The following is a 17,969-nucleotide window of genomic DNA, read 5'->3' as shown; positions in this document are numbered from 1 at the left end:
ACAGAGAGAGATCGCAGTCAGGGAGCGATCACAGACAGAGAGAGATCGTAGACAGACAGCGATCACAGACAGAGAGCGTTCACAGACAGAGAGCGTTCACAGACAGAGAGCAATCGTAGACAGAGAGCGATCACAGACAGAGAGCGATCACAGACAGAGAGCGATCACAGACAGAGAGAGATCGCAGACAGAGAGAGATCGCAGACAGAGAGAGATCGTAGACAGAGAGAGATCGTAGACAGAGAGAGATCGTAGACAGAGAGATCGTAGACAGAGAGCGATCGCAGACAGAGAGCGATCGCAGACAGAGAGCGATCGCAGACAGAGAGCGATCGCAGACAGGGAGCGATCGCAGACAGGGAGGGATCGCAGACAGAGAGCGATCGCAGACAGAGAGCGATCGCAGACAGAGAGCGATCGCAGACAGAGAGCGATCGCAGACAGAGAGCTATCGCAGACAGGAAGCGATCGCAGACAGAGAGCTATCGCAGACAGTAAGCGATCGCAGACAGAGAGCGATCGTAGACAGAGAGCGATCGTAGACAGGGAGCGATCACAGACAGAGAGCGATCGCAGACAGGGAGCGATCGCAGTCAGAGAGCGATCGCAGACAGGGAGCGATCACAGACAGAGAGAGATCGTAGACAGAGAGCGATCACAGTCAGAGAGCGATCACAGACAGAGAGCGATCACAGACAGGGAGCGATCACAGACAGGGAGCGATCACAGTCAGAGAGCGATCACAGACAGAGAGCGATCACAGACAGAGAGCGATCACAGACAGGGAGCGATCACAGACAGGGAGCGATCGTAGACAGAGAGCGATCACAGTCAGAGAGCGATCACAGACAAATAGCGATCACAGTCAGGGAGCGATCACAGACAGAGAGAGATCGTAGGCAGACAGCGATCACAGACAGAGAGAGATCGTAGACAGAGAGCGATCACAGACAGGGAGCGATCGTAGACAGGGAGCGATCGCAGACAGGGAGCGATCGCAGACAGGGAGCGATCGCAGACAGGGAGCGATCGCAGACAGGGAGCGATCGCAGACAGAGAGCGATCGCAGACAGGGAGCGATCGCAGACAGGGAGCGATCGCAGACAGGGAGCGATCGCAGACAGAGAGAGATCGTAGATAGGGAGCGATAACAGACAGGGAGCGATCGCAGTCAGAGAGCGATCGAGTCAGAGAGCGATCGCAGTCAGAGAGCGATCGCAGACAGGGAGCGATCACAGACAGAGAGAGATCGTAGACAGACAGCGATCACAGACAGAGAGCGATCACAGACAGAGAGCGATCACAGACAGGGAGCGATCACAGACAGAGAGAGATCGTAGACAGACAGCGATCGTAGACAGACAGCGATCACAGACAGAGAGCGATCACAGACAGAGAGCGATCACAGACAGAGAGCGATCACAGACAGAGAGCGATCACAGACAGAGAGCGATCACAGACAGAGAGCGATCACAGACAGGGAGCGATCGTAGACAGAGAGCGATCACAGTCAGAGAGCGATCACAGACAGAGAGCGATCACAGTCAGGGAGCGATCACAGTCAGGGAGCGATCACAGTCAGGGAGCGATCACAGACAGAGAGAGATCGTAGGCAGACAGCGATCACAGACAGAGAGAGATCGTAGACAGAGAGCGATCACAGACAGGGAGCGATCACAGAAAGGGAGCGATCGTAGACAGGGAGCTATCGTAGACAGGGAGCGATCGTAGACAGGGAGCGATCGCAGACAGAGAGCGATCGCAGACAGAGAGCGATCGCAGACAGAGAGCGATCGCAGACAGGGAGCGATCGCAGACAGGGAGCGATCGCAGACAGGGAGCGATCGCAGACAGGGAGCGATCGCAGACAGGGAGCGTTCGCAGACAGGGAGCGATCGCAGACAGGGAGCGATCGCAGACAGAGAGCGATCGCAGACAGGGAGCGATCGCAGACAGGGAGCGATCGCAGACAGGGAGCGATCGCAGACAGGGAGCGATCGCAGACAGGGAGCGATCGCAGACAGGGAGCGATCGCAGACAGGGAGCGATCGCAGACAGAGAGCGATCGCAGACAGAGAGCGACCGCAGACAGGGAGCGACCGCAGACAGGGAGCGATCGCAGACAGGGAGCGATCGCAGACAGGGAGCGATCGCAGACAGGGAGCGATCGCAGACAGGGAGCGATCGCAGACAGGGAGCGATCGCAGACAGGGAGCGATCGCAGTCAGAGAGCGATCGCAGACAGGGAGCGATCGCAGACAGAGAGCGATCTCAGTCAGGGTGCGATCACAGACAGAGAGAGATCGTAGACAGACAGCGATCACAGACAGAGAGCGATCACAGACAGAGAGCGTTCACAGACATAGAGCGATCGTAGACGGAGAGCGATCACAGACAGAGAGCGATCACAGACAGAGAGCGATCGCAGACAGAGATCGCAGACAGAGAGAGATCGCAGACAGGGAGCGATCGCAGACAGGGAGCGATCGCAGACAGGGAGCGATCGCAGACAGGGAGCGATCGCAGACAGGGAGCGATCGCAGACAGAGAGCGATCGCAGACAGAGAGCGACCGCAGACAGGGAGCGATCGCAGACAGGGAGCGATCGCAGACAGGGAGCGATCGCAGACAGGGAGCGATCGCAGACAGGGAGCGATCGCAGACAGGGAGCGATCGCAGTCAGAGAGCGATCGCAGACAGGGAGCGATCGCAGACAGAGAGCGATCTCAGTCAGGGTGCGATCACAGACAGAGAGAGATCGTAGACAGACAGCGATCACAGACAGAGAGCGATCACAGACAGAGAGCGTTCACAGACATAGAGCGATCGTAGACGGAGAGCGATCACAGACAGAGAGCGATCACAGACAGAGAGCGATCGCAGACAGAGAGCGATCGCAGACAGGGAGCGATCGCAGACAGGGAGCGATCGCAGACAGAGAGAGATCGTAGACAGAGAGCGATCACAGTCAGAGAGCGATCACAGACAGAGAGCGATCACAGTCAGGGAGCGATCACAGACAGGGAGCGATCACAGACAGGGAGCGATCACAGACAGAGAGCGATCACAGACAGAGAGCGATCACAGACAGGGAACGATCACAGACAGGGAGCGATCACAGACAGGGAGCGATCACAGACAGGGAGCGATCATAGACAGAGAGCGATCACAGTCAGAGAGCGATCACAGACAAAGAGCGATCACAGACAGAGAGCGATCACAGTCCGGGAGCGATCACAGTCAGGGAGCGATCACAGTCAGGGAGCGATCACAGTCAGGGAGCGATCACAGTCAGGGAGCGATCGCAGACAGAGAGGGATCGCAGGCAGACAGCGATCGCAGACAGAGATCGATCGCAGACAGAGATCGATCGCAGACAGAGAGCGATCGCAGACAGGGAGCGATCGCAGACAGGGAGCGATCGCAGACAGGGAGCGATCGCAGACAGGGAGCGATCGCAGACAGGGAGCGATCGCAGACAGGGAGCGATCGCAGACAGGGAGCGATCGCAGACAGGGAGCGATCGCAGACAGGGAGCGATCGCAGACAGAGAGCGATCGCAGACAGAGAGCGATCGCAGACAGAGAGCGATCACAGACAGGGAGCGATCACAGACAGAGAGAGATCGCAGACAGAGAGAGATCGCAGACCGAGAGAGATCGCAGACCGAGAGAGATCGCAGACCGAGAGAGATCGCAGACAGAGAGAGATCGCAGACAGAGAGCGATCGCAGACAGAGAGCGATCGCAGACAGAGAGCGATCGCAGACAGGGAGCGATCGCGCACAGGGAGCGATCGCAGACAGGGAGCGATCGTAGACAGAGAGCGATCACAGTCAGAGAGCGATCACAGACAAAGAGCGATCACAGACAGAGAGCGATCACAGTCCGGGAGCGATCACAGTCCGGGAGCGATCACAGTCCGGGAGCGATCACAGTCCGGGAGCGATCACAGTCAGGGAGCGATCACAGTCAGGGAGCGATCACACTCAGGGAGCGATCACAGTCAGGGAGCGATCACAGACAGAGAGGGATCGCAGGCAGACAGCGATCGCAGACAGAGATCGATCGCAGACAGAGAGCGATCGCAGACAGGGAGCGATCGCAGACAGGGAGCGATCGCAGACAGGGAGCGATCGCAGACAGGGAGCGATCGCAGACAGGGAGCGATCGCAGACAGGGAGCGATCGCAGACAGGGAGCAATCGCAGACAGGGAGCGATCGCGCACAGGGAGCGATCGCAGACAGGGAGCGATCGCAGACAGGGAGCGATCGCAGACAGGGAGCGATCGCAGACAGGGAGCGATCGCAGACAGGGAGCGATCGCAGACAGGGAGCGATCGCAGACAGGGAGGGATCGCAGACAGGGAGCGATCACAGACAGGGAGGGATCACAGACAGGGAGGGATCACAGACAGGGAGCGATCACAGACAGGGAGCGATCACAGACAAGGAGCGATCACAGTCAGGGAGAGATCGTAGACAGAGAGAGATCGTAGGCAGACAGCGATCACAGACAGAGAGAGATCGTAGACAGAGAGAGATCGTAGACAGAGAGCGATCGCAGACAGGGAGCGATCGCAGACAGAGAGCGATCGCAGACAGAGAGCGATCGCAGACAGGGAGCGATCGGAGACAGGGAGCGATCGCAGACAGGGAGCGATCGCAGACAGAGAGCGATCGCAGACAGGGAGCGATCGCAGACAGGGAGCGATCGCAGACAGGGAGCGATCACAGACAGAGAGAGATCGTAGACAGGGAGCGATAACAGACAGGGAGCGATCGCAGTCAGAGAGCGATCGCAGACAGAGAGCGATCGCAGACAGAGAGAGATCGTAGACAGAGAGAGATCGTAGGCAGACAGCGATCACAGAAAGAGAGAGATCGTAGACAGAGAGAGATCGTAGACAGAGAGCGATCACATACAGGGAGCGATCGTAGACAGGGAGCGATCACAGACAGGGAGCTTTCGTAGACAGGGAGCTATCGTAGACAGGGAGCGATCGTAGACAGGGAGCGATCGCAGACAGAGAGCGATCGCAGACAGAGAGCGATCGCAGACAGGGAGCGATCGCAGACAGGGAGCGATCGCAGACAGGGAGCGATCGCAGACAGGGAGCGATCGCAGACAGAGAGCGATCGCAGACAGGGAGCGATCGCAGACAGGGAGCGATCACAGACAGAGAGAGATCGTAGACAGGGAGCGATCACAGACAGGGAGCGATCGCAGTCAGAGAGCGATCGCAGTCAGAGAGCGATCGCAGACAGAGAGCGATCGCAGACAAGAGCGATCGCAGACAAGAGCGATCACAGACAGAGAGCGATCACAGACAGGGAGCGATCACAGACAGAGAGAGATCGTAGACAGAGAGCGATCACAGACAGAGAGCGATCACAGACAGAGAGCGATCACAGACAGAGAGCGATCACAGACAGAGCGATCACAGACAGGGAGCGATCACAGACAGGGAGCGATCACAGACAGGGAGCGATCACAGACAGAGAGAGATCGTAGACAGACAGCGATCACAGACAGAGAGCGATCACAGACAGAGAGCGATCACAGACAGGGAGCGATCGTAGACAGGGAGCGATCACAGACAGAGAGCGATCACAGACAGAGAGCGATCACAGACAGAGAGCGATCACAGACAGAGAGCGATCACAGACAGGGAGCGATCACAGACAGGGAGCGATCGTAGACAGAGAGCGATCACAGTCAGAGAGCGATCACAGACAGAGAGCGATCACAGTCCGGGAGCGATCACAGTCCGGGAGCGATCACAGACAGAGAGCGATCACAGTCCGGGAGCGATCACAGTCAGGGAGCGATCACAGTCAGGGAGCGATCACAGACAGAGAGAGATCGTAGGCAGACAGCGATCACAGACAGAGAGAGATCGTAGACAGAGAGCGATCACAGACAGGGAGCGATCACAGAAAGGGAGCGATCGTAGACAGGGAGCGATCGTAGACAGGGAGCGATCGTAGACAGGGAGCGATCGTAGACAGGGAGCGATCGCAGACAGGGAGCGATCGCAGACAGGGAGCGATCGCAGACAGGGAGCGATCGCAGACAGGGAGCGATCGCAGACAGAGAGCGATCGCAGACAGAGCGATCGCAGACAGGGAGCGATCGCAGACAGGGAGCGATCGCAGACAGAGAGCGATCGCAGACAGAGAGCGATCGCAGACAGAGAGCGATCGCAGACAGGGAGCGATCGCAGACAGAGAGCGATCACAGTCAGGGAGCGATCACAGACAGAGAGAGATCGTAGACAGACAGCGATCACAGACAGAGAGCGATCACAGACAGAGAGCGTTCACAGACATAGATCGATCGTAGACGGAGAGCGATCGCAGATGGAGAGCGATCGCAGACAGAGAGCGATCGCAGACAGAGAGAGATCGCAGACAGAGAGAGATCGCAGACAGAGAGCGATCGCAGACAGAGAGCGATCGCAGACAGGGAGCGATCGCAGACAGGGAGGGATCGCAGACAGGGAGGGATCGCAGACAGAGAGCGATCGCAGACAGAGAGCGATCGCAGACAGAGAGCTATCGCAGACAGTAAGCGATCGTAGACAGTAAGCGATCGTAGACAGGGAGCGATCACAGTCAGGGAGCGATCACAGTCAAGGAGCGATCACAGACAGGGAGCGATCGCAGACAGGGAGCGATCGCAGACAGGGAGCGATCGCAGACAGGGAGCGATCGCAGACAGGGAGCGATCGCAGACAGGGAGCGATCGCAGACAGGGAGCGATCGCAGACAGGGAGCGATCGCAGACAGGGAGGGATCGCAGACAGGGAGCGATCACAGACAGGGAGGGATCACAGACAGGGAGGGATCACAGACAGGGAGCGATCACAGACAGGGAGCGATCACAGACAGGGAGCGATCACAGACAAGGAGCGATCACAGTCAGGGAGAGATCGTAGACAGAGAGAGATCGTAGGCAGACAGCGATCACAGACAGAGAGAGATCGTAGACAGAGAGAGATCGTAGACAGAGAGCGATCACAGACAGAGAGCGATCACAGACAGAGAGCGATCACAGACAGAGAGCGATCGCAGACAGAGAGCGATCGCAGACAGGGAGCGATCGCAGACAGGGAGCGATCGGAGACAGGGAGCGATCGCAGACAGGGAGCGATCGCAGACAGAGAGCGATCGCAGACAGGGAGCGATCGCAGACAGGGAGCGATCACAGACAGAGAGAGATCGTAGACAGGGAGCGATAACAGACAGGGAGCGATCGCAGTCAGAGAGCGATCGCAGACAGAGAGCGATCGCAGACAGAGAGAGATCGTAGACAGAGAGAGATCGTAGGCAGACAGCGATCACAGAAAGAGAGAGATCGTAGACAGAGAGAGATCGTAGACAGAGAGCGATCGTAGACAGAGAGCGATCGTAGACAGAGAGCGATCACAGACAGGGAGCGATCGTAGACAGGGAGCGATCACAGACAGGGAGCTTTCGTAGACAGGGAGCTATCGTAGACAGGGAGCGATCGTAGACAGGGAGCGATCGCAGACAGAGAGCGATCGCAGACAGAGAGCGATCGCAGACAGGGAGCGATCGCAGACAGGGAGCGATCGCAGACAGGGAGCGATCGCAGACAGGGAGCGATCGCAGACAGGGAGCGATCGCAGACAGGGAGCGATCGCTGACAGAGAGCGATCGCAGACAGGGAGCGATCGCAGACAGGGAGCGATCACAGACAGAGAGAGATCGTAGACAGGGAGCGATCACAGACAGGGAGCGATCGCAGTCAGAGAGCGATCGCAGTCAGAGAGCGATCGCAGACAGAGAGCGATCGCAGACAAGAGCGATCGCAGACAGAGAGCGATCGCAGACAAGAGCGATCACAGACAGAGAGCGATCACAGACAGGGAGCGATCACAGACAGAGAGAGATCGTAGACAGAGAGCGATCACAGACAGAGAGCGATCACAGACAGAGAGCGATCACAGACAGAGCGATCACAGACAGGGAGCGATCACAGACAGGGAGAGATCGTAGACAGACAGCGATCACAGACAGGGAGAGATCGTAGACAGACAGCGATCACAGACAGAGAGCGATCACAGACAGAGAGCGATCACAGACAGGGAGCGATCACAGACAGGGAGCGATCGTAGACAGGGAGCGATCGTAGACAGGGAGCGATCACAGACAGAGAGCGATCACAGACAGAGAGCGATCACAGACAGAGAGCGATCACAGACAGAGAGCGATCACAGACAGGGAGCGATCACAGACAGGGAGCGATCACAGACAGGGAGCGATCGTAGACAGAGAGCGATCACAGTCAGAGAGCGATCACAGACAAAGAGCGATCACAGACAGAGAGCGATCACAGTCCGGGAGCGATCACAGTCCGGGAGCGATCACAGACAGAGAGCGATCACAGTCAGGGAGCGATCACAGTCAGGGAGCGATCACAGACAGAGAGAGATCGTAGACAGAGAGCGATCACAGACAGGGAGCGATCACAGAAAGGGAGCGATCGTAGACAGGGAGCGATCGTAGACAGGGAGCGATCGTAGACAGGGAGCGATCGTAGACAGGGAGCGATCGCAGACAGGGAGCGATCGCAGACAGGGAGCGATCGCAGACAGGGAGCGATCGCAGACAGGGAGCGATCGCAGACAGGGAGCGATCGCAGACAGGGAGCGATCGCAGACAGGGAGCGATCGCAGACAGGGAGCGATCGCAGACAGAGCGATCGCAGACAGGGAGCGATCGCAGACAGGGAGCGATCGCAGACAGAGAGCGATCGCAGACAGAGAGCGATCGCAGACAGAGAGCGATCGCAGACAGGGAGCGATCGCAGACAGAGAGCGATCACAGTCAGGGAGCGATCACAGACAGAGAGAGATCGTAGACAGACAGCGATCGCAGACAGAGAGCGATCGCAGACAGAGAGCGTTCACAGACATAGATCGATCGTAGACGGAGAGCGATCGCAGACGGAGAGCGATCGCAGACAGAGAGAGATCGCAGACAGAGAGAGATCGCAGACAGAGAGAGATCGCAGACAGAGAGAGATCGCAGACAGAGAGCGATCGCAGACAGAGAGCGATCGCAGACAGAGAGCGATCGCAGACAGGGAGGGATCGCAGACAGGGAGGGATCGCAGACAGAGAGCGATCGCAGACAGAGAGCGATCGCAGACAGAGAGCTATCGCAGACAGTAAGCGATCGTAGACAGGGAGCGATCACAGTCAGGGAGCGATCACAGTCAAGGAGCGATCACAGACAGGGAGCGATCACAGACAGAGAGCGATCGCAGACAGAGAGCGATCGCAGACAGAGAGCGATCGCAGACAGAGAGCGATCGTAGACAGAGAGAGATCACAGACAGGGAGCGATCACAGACAGAGAGCTATCGCAGACAGAGAGCGATCGCAGACAGGGAGCGATCGCAGTCAGAGAGCGATCGCAGTCAGAGAGCGATCGCAGACAGGGAGCGATCAAAGACAGAGAGAGATCGTAGACAGAGAGCGATCACAGTCAGAGAGCGATCACAGACAGACAGCGATCACAGTCAAGGAGCGATCGCAGACAGAGAGCGATCACAGACAGAGAGCGATCAAAGACAGAGAGCGATCGCAGACAGAGAGCGATCGCAGACAGAGAACGATCGCAGACAGAGAGCGATCGCAGACAGAGAGCGATCGCAGACAGAGAGCGATCGCAGACAGAGAGCGATCGCAGACAGAGAACGATCGCAGACAGAGAGCGATCGCAGACAGAGAGCGATCGCAGACAGAGAGCGATCGCAGACAGAGAGCGATCGCAGACAGAGAGCGATCAAAGACAGAGAGCGATCGCAGACAGAGAGCGATCGCAGACAGAGAACGATCGCAGACAGAGAGAGATCGCAGACAGAGAGCGATCACAGACAGAGAGAGATCGTAGACAGAGAGCGATCACAGAAAGGGAGCGATCGTAGACAGAGAGCGATCACAGAAAGGGAGCGATCGTAGACAGGGAGCGATCGTAGACAGGGAGCGATCGTAGACAGGGAGCGATCGTAGACAGGCAGCGATCGTAGACAGGGAGCGATCGTAGACAGGGAGCGATCGTAGACAGGGAGCGATCGCAGACAGGGAGCGATCGCAGACAGGGAGCGATCGCAGACAGGGAGCGATCGCAGACAGAGAGCGATCGCAGACAGAGAGCGATCGCAGACAGAGAGCGATCGCAGACAGGGAGCGATCACAGACAGGGAGCGATCACAGACAGAGAGCGATCACAGACAGAGAGCGATCGCAGACAGAGAGCGATCACAGAGAGAGAGCGATCGCAGACAGAGAGCGATCGTAGACGGAGAGCGATCACAGACAGAGAGCGATCACAGACAGAGAGCGATCACAGACAGAGAGAGATCGCAGACAGAGAGAGATCGTAGACAGAGAGAGATCGTAGACAGAGAGATCGTAGCCAGAGAGCGATCGCAGACAGAGAGCGATCGCAGACAGAGAGCGATCGCATACAGAGAGCGATCGCAGACAGGGAGCGATCGCAGACAGGGAGCGATCGCAGACAGGGAGGGATCGCAGACAGAGAGCAATCGCAGACAGAGAGCGATCGCATACAGAGAGCGATCGCAGACAGGGAGCGATCGCAGACAGGGAGCGATCGCAGACAGGGAGGGATCGCAGACAGAGAGCGATCGCAGACAGAGAGCGATCGCAGACAGAGAGCGATCGCAGACAGGGAGCGATCACAGACAGAGAGAGATCGTAGACAGAGAGCGATCACAGTCAGAGAGCGATCACAGACAGAGAGCGATCACAGTCAGGGAGCGATCACAGACAGAGAGCGATCACAGACAGAGAGCGATCACAGACAGGGAGCGATCGTAGACAGAGAGCGATCACAGTCAGAGAGCGATCACAGACAAATAGCGATCACAGACAGGGAGCGATCACAGTCAGGGAGCGATCACAGTCAGGGAGCGATCACAGACAGAGAGAGATCGTAGGCAGACAGCGATCACAGACAGAGAGAGATCGTAGACAGAGAGAGATCGTAGACAGAGAGCGATCACAGACAGGGAGCGATCGTAGACAGGGAGCTTTCGTAGACAGGGAGCTATCGTAGACAGGGAGCGATCGTAGACAGGGAGCGATCGTAGACAGGGAGCGATCGCAGACAGAGAGCGATCGCAGACAGAGAGCGATGGCAGACAGAGAGCGATCGCAGACAGAGAGCGATCGCAGACAGGGAGCGATCGCAGACAGGGAGCGATCGCAGACAGGGAGCGATCGCAGACAGGGAGCGATCGCAGACAGGGAGCGATCGCAGACAGGGAGCGATCGCAGACAGGGAGCGATCGCAGACAGGGAGCGATCGCAGACAGGGAGCGATCGCAGACAGGGAGCGATCGCAGACAGGGAGCGATCGCAGACAGAGAGCGATCGTAGACAGGGAGCGATCGCAGTCAGAGAGCGATCGCAGTCAGAGAGCGATCGCAGTCAGAGAGCGATCGCAGACAGAGAGCGATCGCAGACAGAGAGCGATCGCAGACAGAGAGCGATCGCAGACAAGAGCGATCACAGACAGAGAGCGATCACAGACAGGGAGAGATCGTAGACAGACAGCGATCACAGACAGAGAGCGATCACAGACAGAGAGCGATCACAGACAGAGAGAGATCGTAGACAGAGAGCGATCACAGACAGAGAGCGATCACAGACAGAGAGCGATCACAGACAGAGAGCGATCACAGACAGAGAGCGATCACAGACAGGGAGCGATCGTAGACAGAGAGCGATCACAGTCAGAGAGCGATCACAGACAAAGAGCGATCACAGACAGAGAGCGATCACAGACAAAGAGCGATCACAGTCAGGGAGCGATCACAGTCAGGGAGCGATCACAGTCAGGGAGCGATCACAGTCAGGGAGCGATCACAGACAGAGAGAGATCGTAGGCAGACAGCGATCGCAGACAGAGAGCGATCGCAGACAGAGATCGATCACAGACAGGGAGCGATCACAGAAAGGGAGCGATCGTAGAAAGGGAGCGATCGTAGACAGGGAGCTTTCGTAGACAGGGAGCTATCGTAGACAGGGAGCGATCGTAGACAGGGAGCGATCGTAGACAGGGAGCGATCGCAGACAGGGAGCGATCGCAGACAGAGAGCGATCGCAGACAGAGAGCGATCGCAGACAGGGAGCGATCGCAGACAGGGAGCGATCGCAGACAGGGAGCGATCGCAGACAGGGAGCGATCGCAGACAGGGAGCGATCGCAGACAGGGAGCGATCGCAGACAGGGAGCGATCGCAGTCAGAGAGCGATCGCAGACAGGGAGCGATCGCAGACAGAGAGCGATCACAGTCAGGGAGCGATCGTAGACAGACAGCGATCACAGACAGAGAGCGATCACAGACAGAGAGCGATCACAGACAGAGAGCGTTCACAGACATAGAGCGATCGTAGACGGAGAGCGATCGCAGACAGAGAGCGATCGCAGACAGAGAGCGATCGCAGACAGAGAGCGATCGCAGACAGAGAGCGATCGCAGACAGAGAGCGATCGCAGACAGGGAGCGATCGCAGACAGAGAGCGATCGCAGACAGAGAGCGATCGCAGACAGAGAGCGATCGCAGACAGAGAGCGATCACAGACAGGGAGCGATCACAGACAGGGAGCGATCACAGACAGAAAGCGATCACAGACAGAGAGCGATCGCAGACAGAGAGCGATCGCAGACAGAGAGCGATCGCAGACAGGGAGCGATCACAGTCAGAGAGCGATCACAGACAGAGAGCGATCACAGTCAGAGAGCGATCACAGTCAGGGAGCGATCACAGACAGAGAGCGATCACAGACAGGGAGCGATCACAGACAGGGAGCGATCGCAGACAGGGAGGGATCGCAGACAGGGAGCGATCGCAGACAGGGAGCGATCGCAGACAGAGAGCGATCACAGACAGAGAGCGATCACAGACAGGGAGCGATCACAGTCAGAGAGCGATCACAGACAAAGAGCGATCACAGACAGAGAGCGATCACAGTCCGGGAGCGATCACAGTCAGGGAGCGATCACAGACAGAGAGAGATCGTAGGCAGACAGCGATCGCAGACAGAGATCGATCGCAGACAGAGAGCGATCGCAGACAGAGAGCGATCGCAGACAGAGAGCGATCGCAGACAGAGAGCGATCGCAGACAGAGAGCGATCGCAGACAGGGAGCGATCACAGACAGGGAGGGATCGCAGACAGAGAGCGATCGCAGACAGAGAGAGATCGTAGACAGAGAGAGATCGTAGACAGAGAGATCGTAGCCAGAGAGCGATCGCAGACAGAGAGCGATCGCATACAGAGAGCGATCGCAGACAGGGAGCGATCGCAGACAGGGAGCGATCGCAGACAGGGAGGGATCGCAGACAGAGAGCGATCGCAGACAGAGAGCGATCGCATACAGAGAGCGATCGCAGACAGGGAGCGATCGCAGACAGGGAGCGATCGCAGACAGGGAGGGATCGCAGACAGAGAGCGATCGCAGACAGAGAGCGATCGCAGACAGAGAGCGATCGCAGACAGGGAGCGATCACAGACAGGGAGCGATCACAGACAGAGAGAGATCGTAGACAGAGAGCGATCACAGTCAGAGAGCGATCACAGACAGAGAGCGATCACAGTCAGGGAGCGATCACAGTCAGGGAGCGATCACAGACAGAGAGCGATCACAGACAGAGAGCGATCACAGACAGGGAGCGATCGCAGACAGGGAGCGATCGCAGACAGGGAGCGATCGCAGTCAGAGAGCGATCGCAGACAGGGAGCGATCGCAGACAGAGAGCGATCACAGTCAGGGAGCGATCGTAGACAGACAGCGATCACAGACAGAGAGCGATCACAGACAGAGAGCGATCACAGACAGAGAGCGTTCACAGACATAGAGCGATCGTAGACGGAGAGCGATCGCAGACAGAGAGCGATCGCAGACAGAGAGCGATCGCAGACAGAGAGCGATCGCAGACAGAGAGCGATCGCAGACAGAGAGCGATCGCAGACAGGGAGCGATCGCAGACAGAGAGCGATCGCAGACAGAGAGCGATCGCAGACAGAGAGCGATCGCAGACAGAGAGCGATCGCAGACAGGGAGCGATCACAGACAGGGAGCGATCACAGACAGAAAGCGATCACAGACAGAGAGCGATCGCAGACAGAGAGCGATCGCAGACAGAGAGCGATCGCAGACAGGGAGCGATCACAGTCAGAGAGCGATCACAGACAGAGAGCGATCACAGTCAGAGAGCGATCACAGTCAGGGAGCGATCACAGACAGAGAGCGATCACAGACAGGGAGCGATCACAGACAGGGAGCGATCGCAGACAGGGAGGGATCGCAGACAGGGAGCGATCGCAGACAGGGAGCGATCGCAGACAGAGAGCGATCACAGACAGAGAGCGATCACAGACAGGGAGCGATCACAGTCAGAGAGCGATCACAGACAAAGAGCGATCACAGACAGAGAGCGATCACAGTCCGGGAGCGATCACAGTCAGGGAGCGATCACAGACAGAGAGAGATCGTAGGCAGACAGCGATCGCAGACAGAGATCGATCGCAGACAGAGAGCGATCGCAGACAGAGAGCGATCGCAGACAGAGAGCGATCGCAGACAGAGAGCGATCGCAGACAGAGAGCGATCGCAGACAGGGAGCGATCACAGACAGGGAGGGATCGCAGACAGAGAGCGATCGCAGACAGAGAGAGATCGTAGACAGAGAGAGATCGTAGACAGAGAGATCGTAGCCAGAGAGCGATCGCAGACAGAGAGCGATCGCATACAGAGAGCGATCGCAGACAGGGAGCGATCGCAGACAGGGAGCGATCGCAGACAGGGAGGGATCGCAGACAGAGAGCGATCGCAGACAGAGAGCGATCGCATACAGAGAGCGATCGCAGACAGGGAGCGATCGCAGACAGGGAGCGATCGCAGACAGGGAGGGATCGCAGACAGAGAGCGATCGCAGACAGAGAGCGATCGCAGACAGAGAGCGATCGCAGACAGGGAGCGATCACAGACAGGGAGCGATCACAGACAGAGAGAGATCGTAGACAGAGAGCGATCACAGTCAGAGAGCGATCACAGACAGAGAGCGATCACAGTCAGGGAGCGATCACAGTCAGGGAGCGATCACAGACAGAGAGCGATCACAGACAGAGAGCGATCACAGACAGGGAGCGATCGTAGACAGAGAGCGATCACAGTCAGAGAGCGATCACAGACAAATAGCGATCACAGACAAATAGCGATCACAGACAGGGAGCGATCACAGTCAGGGAGCGATCACAGTCAGGGAGCGATCACAGACAGAGAGAGATCGTAGGCAGACAGCGATCACAGACAGAGAGAGATCGTAGACAAAGAGAGATCGTAGACAGAGAGCGATCACAGACAGGGAGCGATCGTAGACAGGGAGCTTTCGTAGACAGGGAGCTATCGTAGACAGGGAGCGATCGTAGACAGGGAGCGATCGTAGACAGGGAGCGATCGCAGACAGAGAGCGATCGCAGACAGAGAGCGATGGCAGACAGAGAGCGATCGCAGACAGAGAGCGATCGCAGACAGGGAGCGATCGCAGACAGGGAGCGATCGCAGACAGGGAGCGATCGCAGACAGGGAGCGATCGCAGACAGGGAGCGATCGCAGACAGGGAGCGATCGCAGACAGGGAGGGATCGCAGACAAAGAGCGATCGCAGACAGAGAGCGATCGCAGACAAGAGCGATCACAGACAGAGAGCGATCACAGACAGGGAGAGATCGTAGACAGACAGCGATCACAGACAGAGAGCGATCACAGACAGAGAGCGATCACAGACAGAGAGCGATCACAGACAGGGAGCGATCACAGACAGAGAGAGATCGTAGACAGAGAGCGATCACAGACAGAGAGCGATCACAGACAGAGAGCGATCACAGACAGAGAGCGATCACAGACAGAGAGCGATCACAGACAGGGAGCGATCACAGACAGAGAGAGATCGTAGACAGAGAGCGATCACAGACAGAGAGCGATCACAGACAGAGAGCGATCGCAGACAGAGAGCGATCGCAGACAGAGAGCGATCGCAGACAGAGAGCGATCGCAGACAGGGAGCGATCACAGTCAGAGAGCGATCACAGACAGAGAGCGATCACAGTCAGAGAGCGATCACAGTCAGGGAGCGATCACAGTCAGGGAGCGATCACAGACAGGGAGCGATCACAGACAGAGAGCGATCACAGACAGGGAGCGATCGCAGACAGGGAGCGATCGCAGAGGGAGCGATCGCAGACAGGGAGCGATCGCAGACAGGGAGCGATCGCAGACAGGGAGCGATCGCAGACAGAGAGCGATCACAGTCAGAGAGCGATCACAGACAAAGAGCGATCACAGACAGAGAGCGATCACAGTCCGGGAGCGATCACAGTCAGGGAGCGATCACAGACAGAGAGAGATCGTAGGCAGACAGCGATCGCAGACAGAGATCGATCGCAGACAGAGAGCGATCGCAGACAGAGAGCGATCGCAGACAGGGAGCGATCGCAGACAGGGAGCGATCGCAGACAGGGAGCGATCGCAGACAGGGAGCGATCACAGACAGGGAGCGATCACAGACAGAGAGCGATCACAGACAGAGAGCGATCACAGACTGAGAGAGATCGTAGACAGAGAGAGATCGTAGACAGAGAGAGATCGTAGACAGAGAGCGATCGCAGACAGAGAGAGATCGCAGACCGAGAGAGATCGCAGACCGAGAGAGATCGCAGACCGAGAGAGATCGCAGACAGAGAGCGATCGCAGACAGAGAGCGATCGCAGACAGGGAGCGATCGCGCACAGGGAGCGATCGCAGACAGGGAGCGATCGCAGACAGGGAGCGATCGCAGACAGGGAGCGATCGGAGACAGGGAGCGATCGCAGACAGGGAGCGATCGCAGACAGGGAGCGATCGCAGACAGGGAGCGATCGCAGACAGGGAGCGATCGCAGACAGGGAGCGATCGCAGACAGGGAGCGATCACAGAAAGGGAGCGATCGTAGAAAGGGAGCGATCGTAGACAGGGAGCTTTCGTAGACAGGGAGCTATCGTAGACAGGGAGCGATCGTAGACAGGGAGCGATCGTAGACAGGGAGCGATCGCAGACAGGGAGCGATCGCAGACAGAGAGCGATCGCAGACAGGGAGCGATCGCAGACAGGGAGCGATCGCAGACAGGGAGCGATCGCAGACAGGGAGCGATCGCAGACAGGGAGCGATCGCAGACAGGGAGCGATCGCAGTCAGAGAGCGATCGCAGACAGGGAGCGATCGCAGACAGAGAGCGATCACAGTCAGGGAGCGATCGTAGACAGACAGCGATCACAGACAGAGAGCGATCACAGACAGAGAGCAATCACAGACAGAGAGCGTTCACAGACATAGAGCGATCGTAGACGGAGAGCGATCGCAGACAGAGAGCGATCGCAGACAGAGAGCGATCGCAGACAGAGAGCGATCGCAGACAGAGAGCGATCGCAGACAGAGAGCGATCGCAGACAGGGAGCGATCGCAGACAGAGAGCGATCGCAGACAGAGAGCGATCGCAGACAGAGAGCGATCGCAGACAGAGAGCGATCGCAGACAGAGAGCGATCACAGACAGGGAGCGATCACAGACAGGGAGCGATCACAGACAGAAAGCGATCGCAGACAGAGAGCGATCGCAGACAGAGAGCGATCGCAGACAGAGAGCGATCGCAGACAAGAGCGATCACAGACAGAGAGCGATCACAGACAGGGAGAGATCGTAGACAGACAGCGATCACAGACAGAGAGCGATCACAGACAGAGAGCGATCACAGACAGAGAGCGATCACAGACAGAGAGCGATCACAGACAGGGAGCGATCACAGACAGAGAGAGATCGTAGACAGAGAGCGATCACAGACAGAGAGCGATCACAAACAGAGAGCGATC

Source organism: Chiloscyllium punctatum, chromosome 42 (assembly GCF_047496795.1).
Source record: "Chiloscyllium punctatum isolate Juve2018m chromosome 42, sChiPun1.3, whole genome shotgun sequence".
In the NCBI taxonomy this organism is placed as follows: Eukaryota; Metazoa; Chordata; class Chondrichthyes; order Orectolobiformes; family Hemiscylliidae; genus Chiloscyllium; species Chiloscyllium punctatum.
This window is presented reverse-complemented; position numbering follows the sequence as displayed.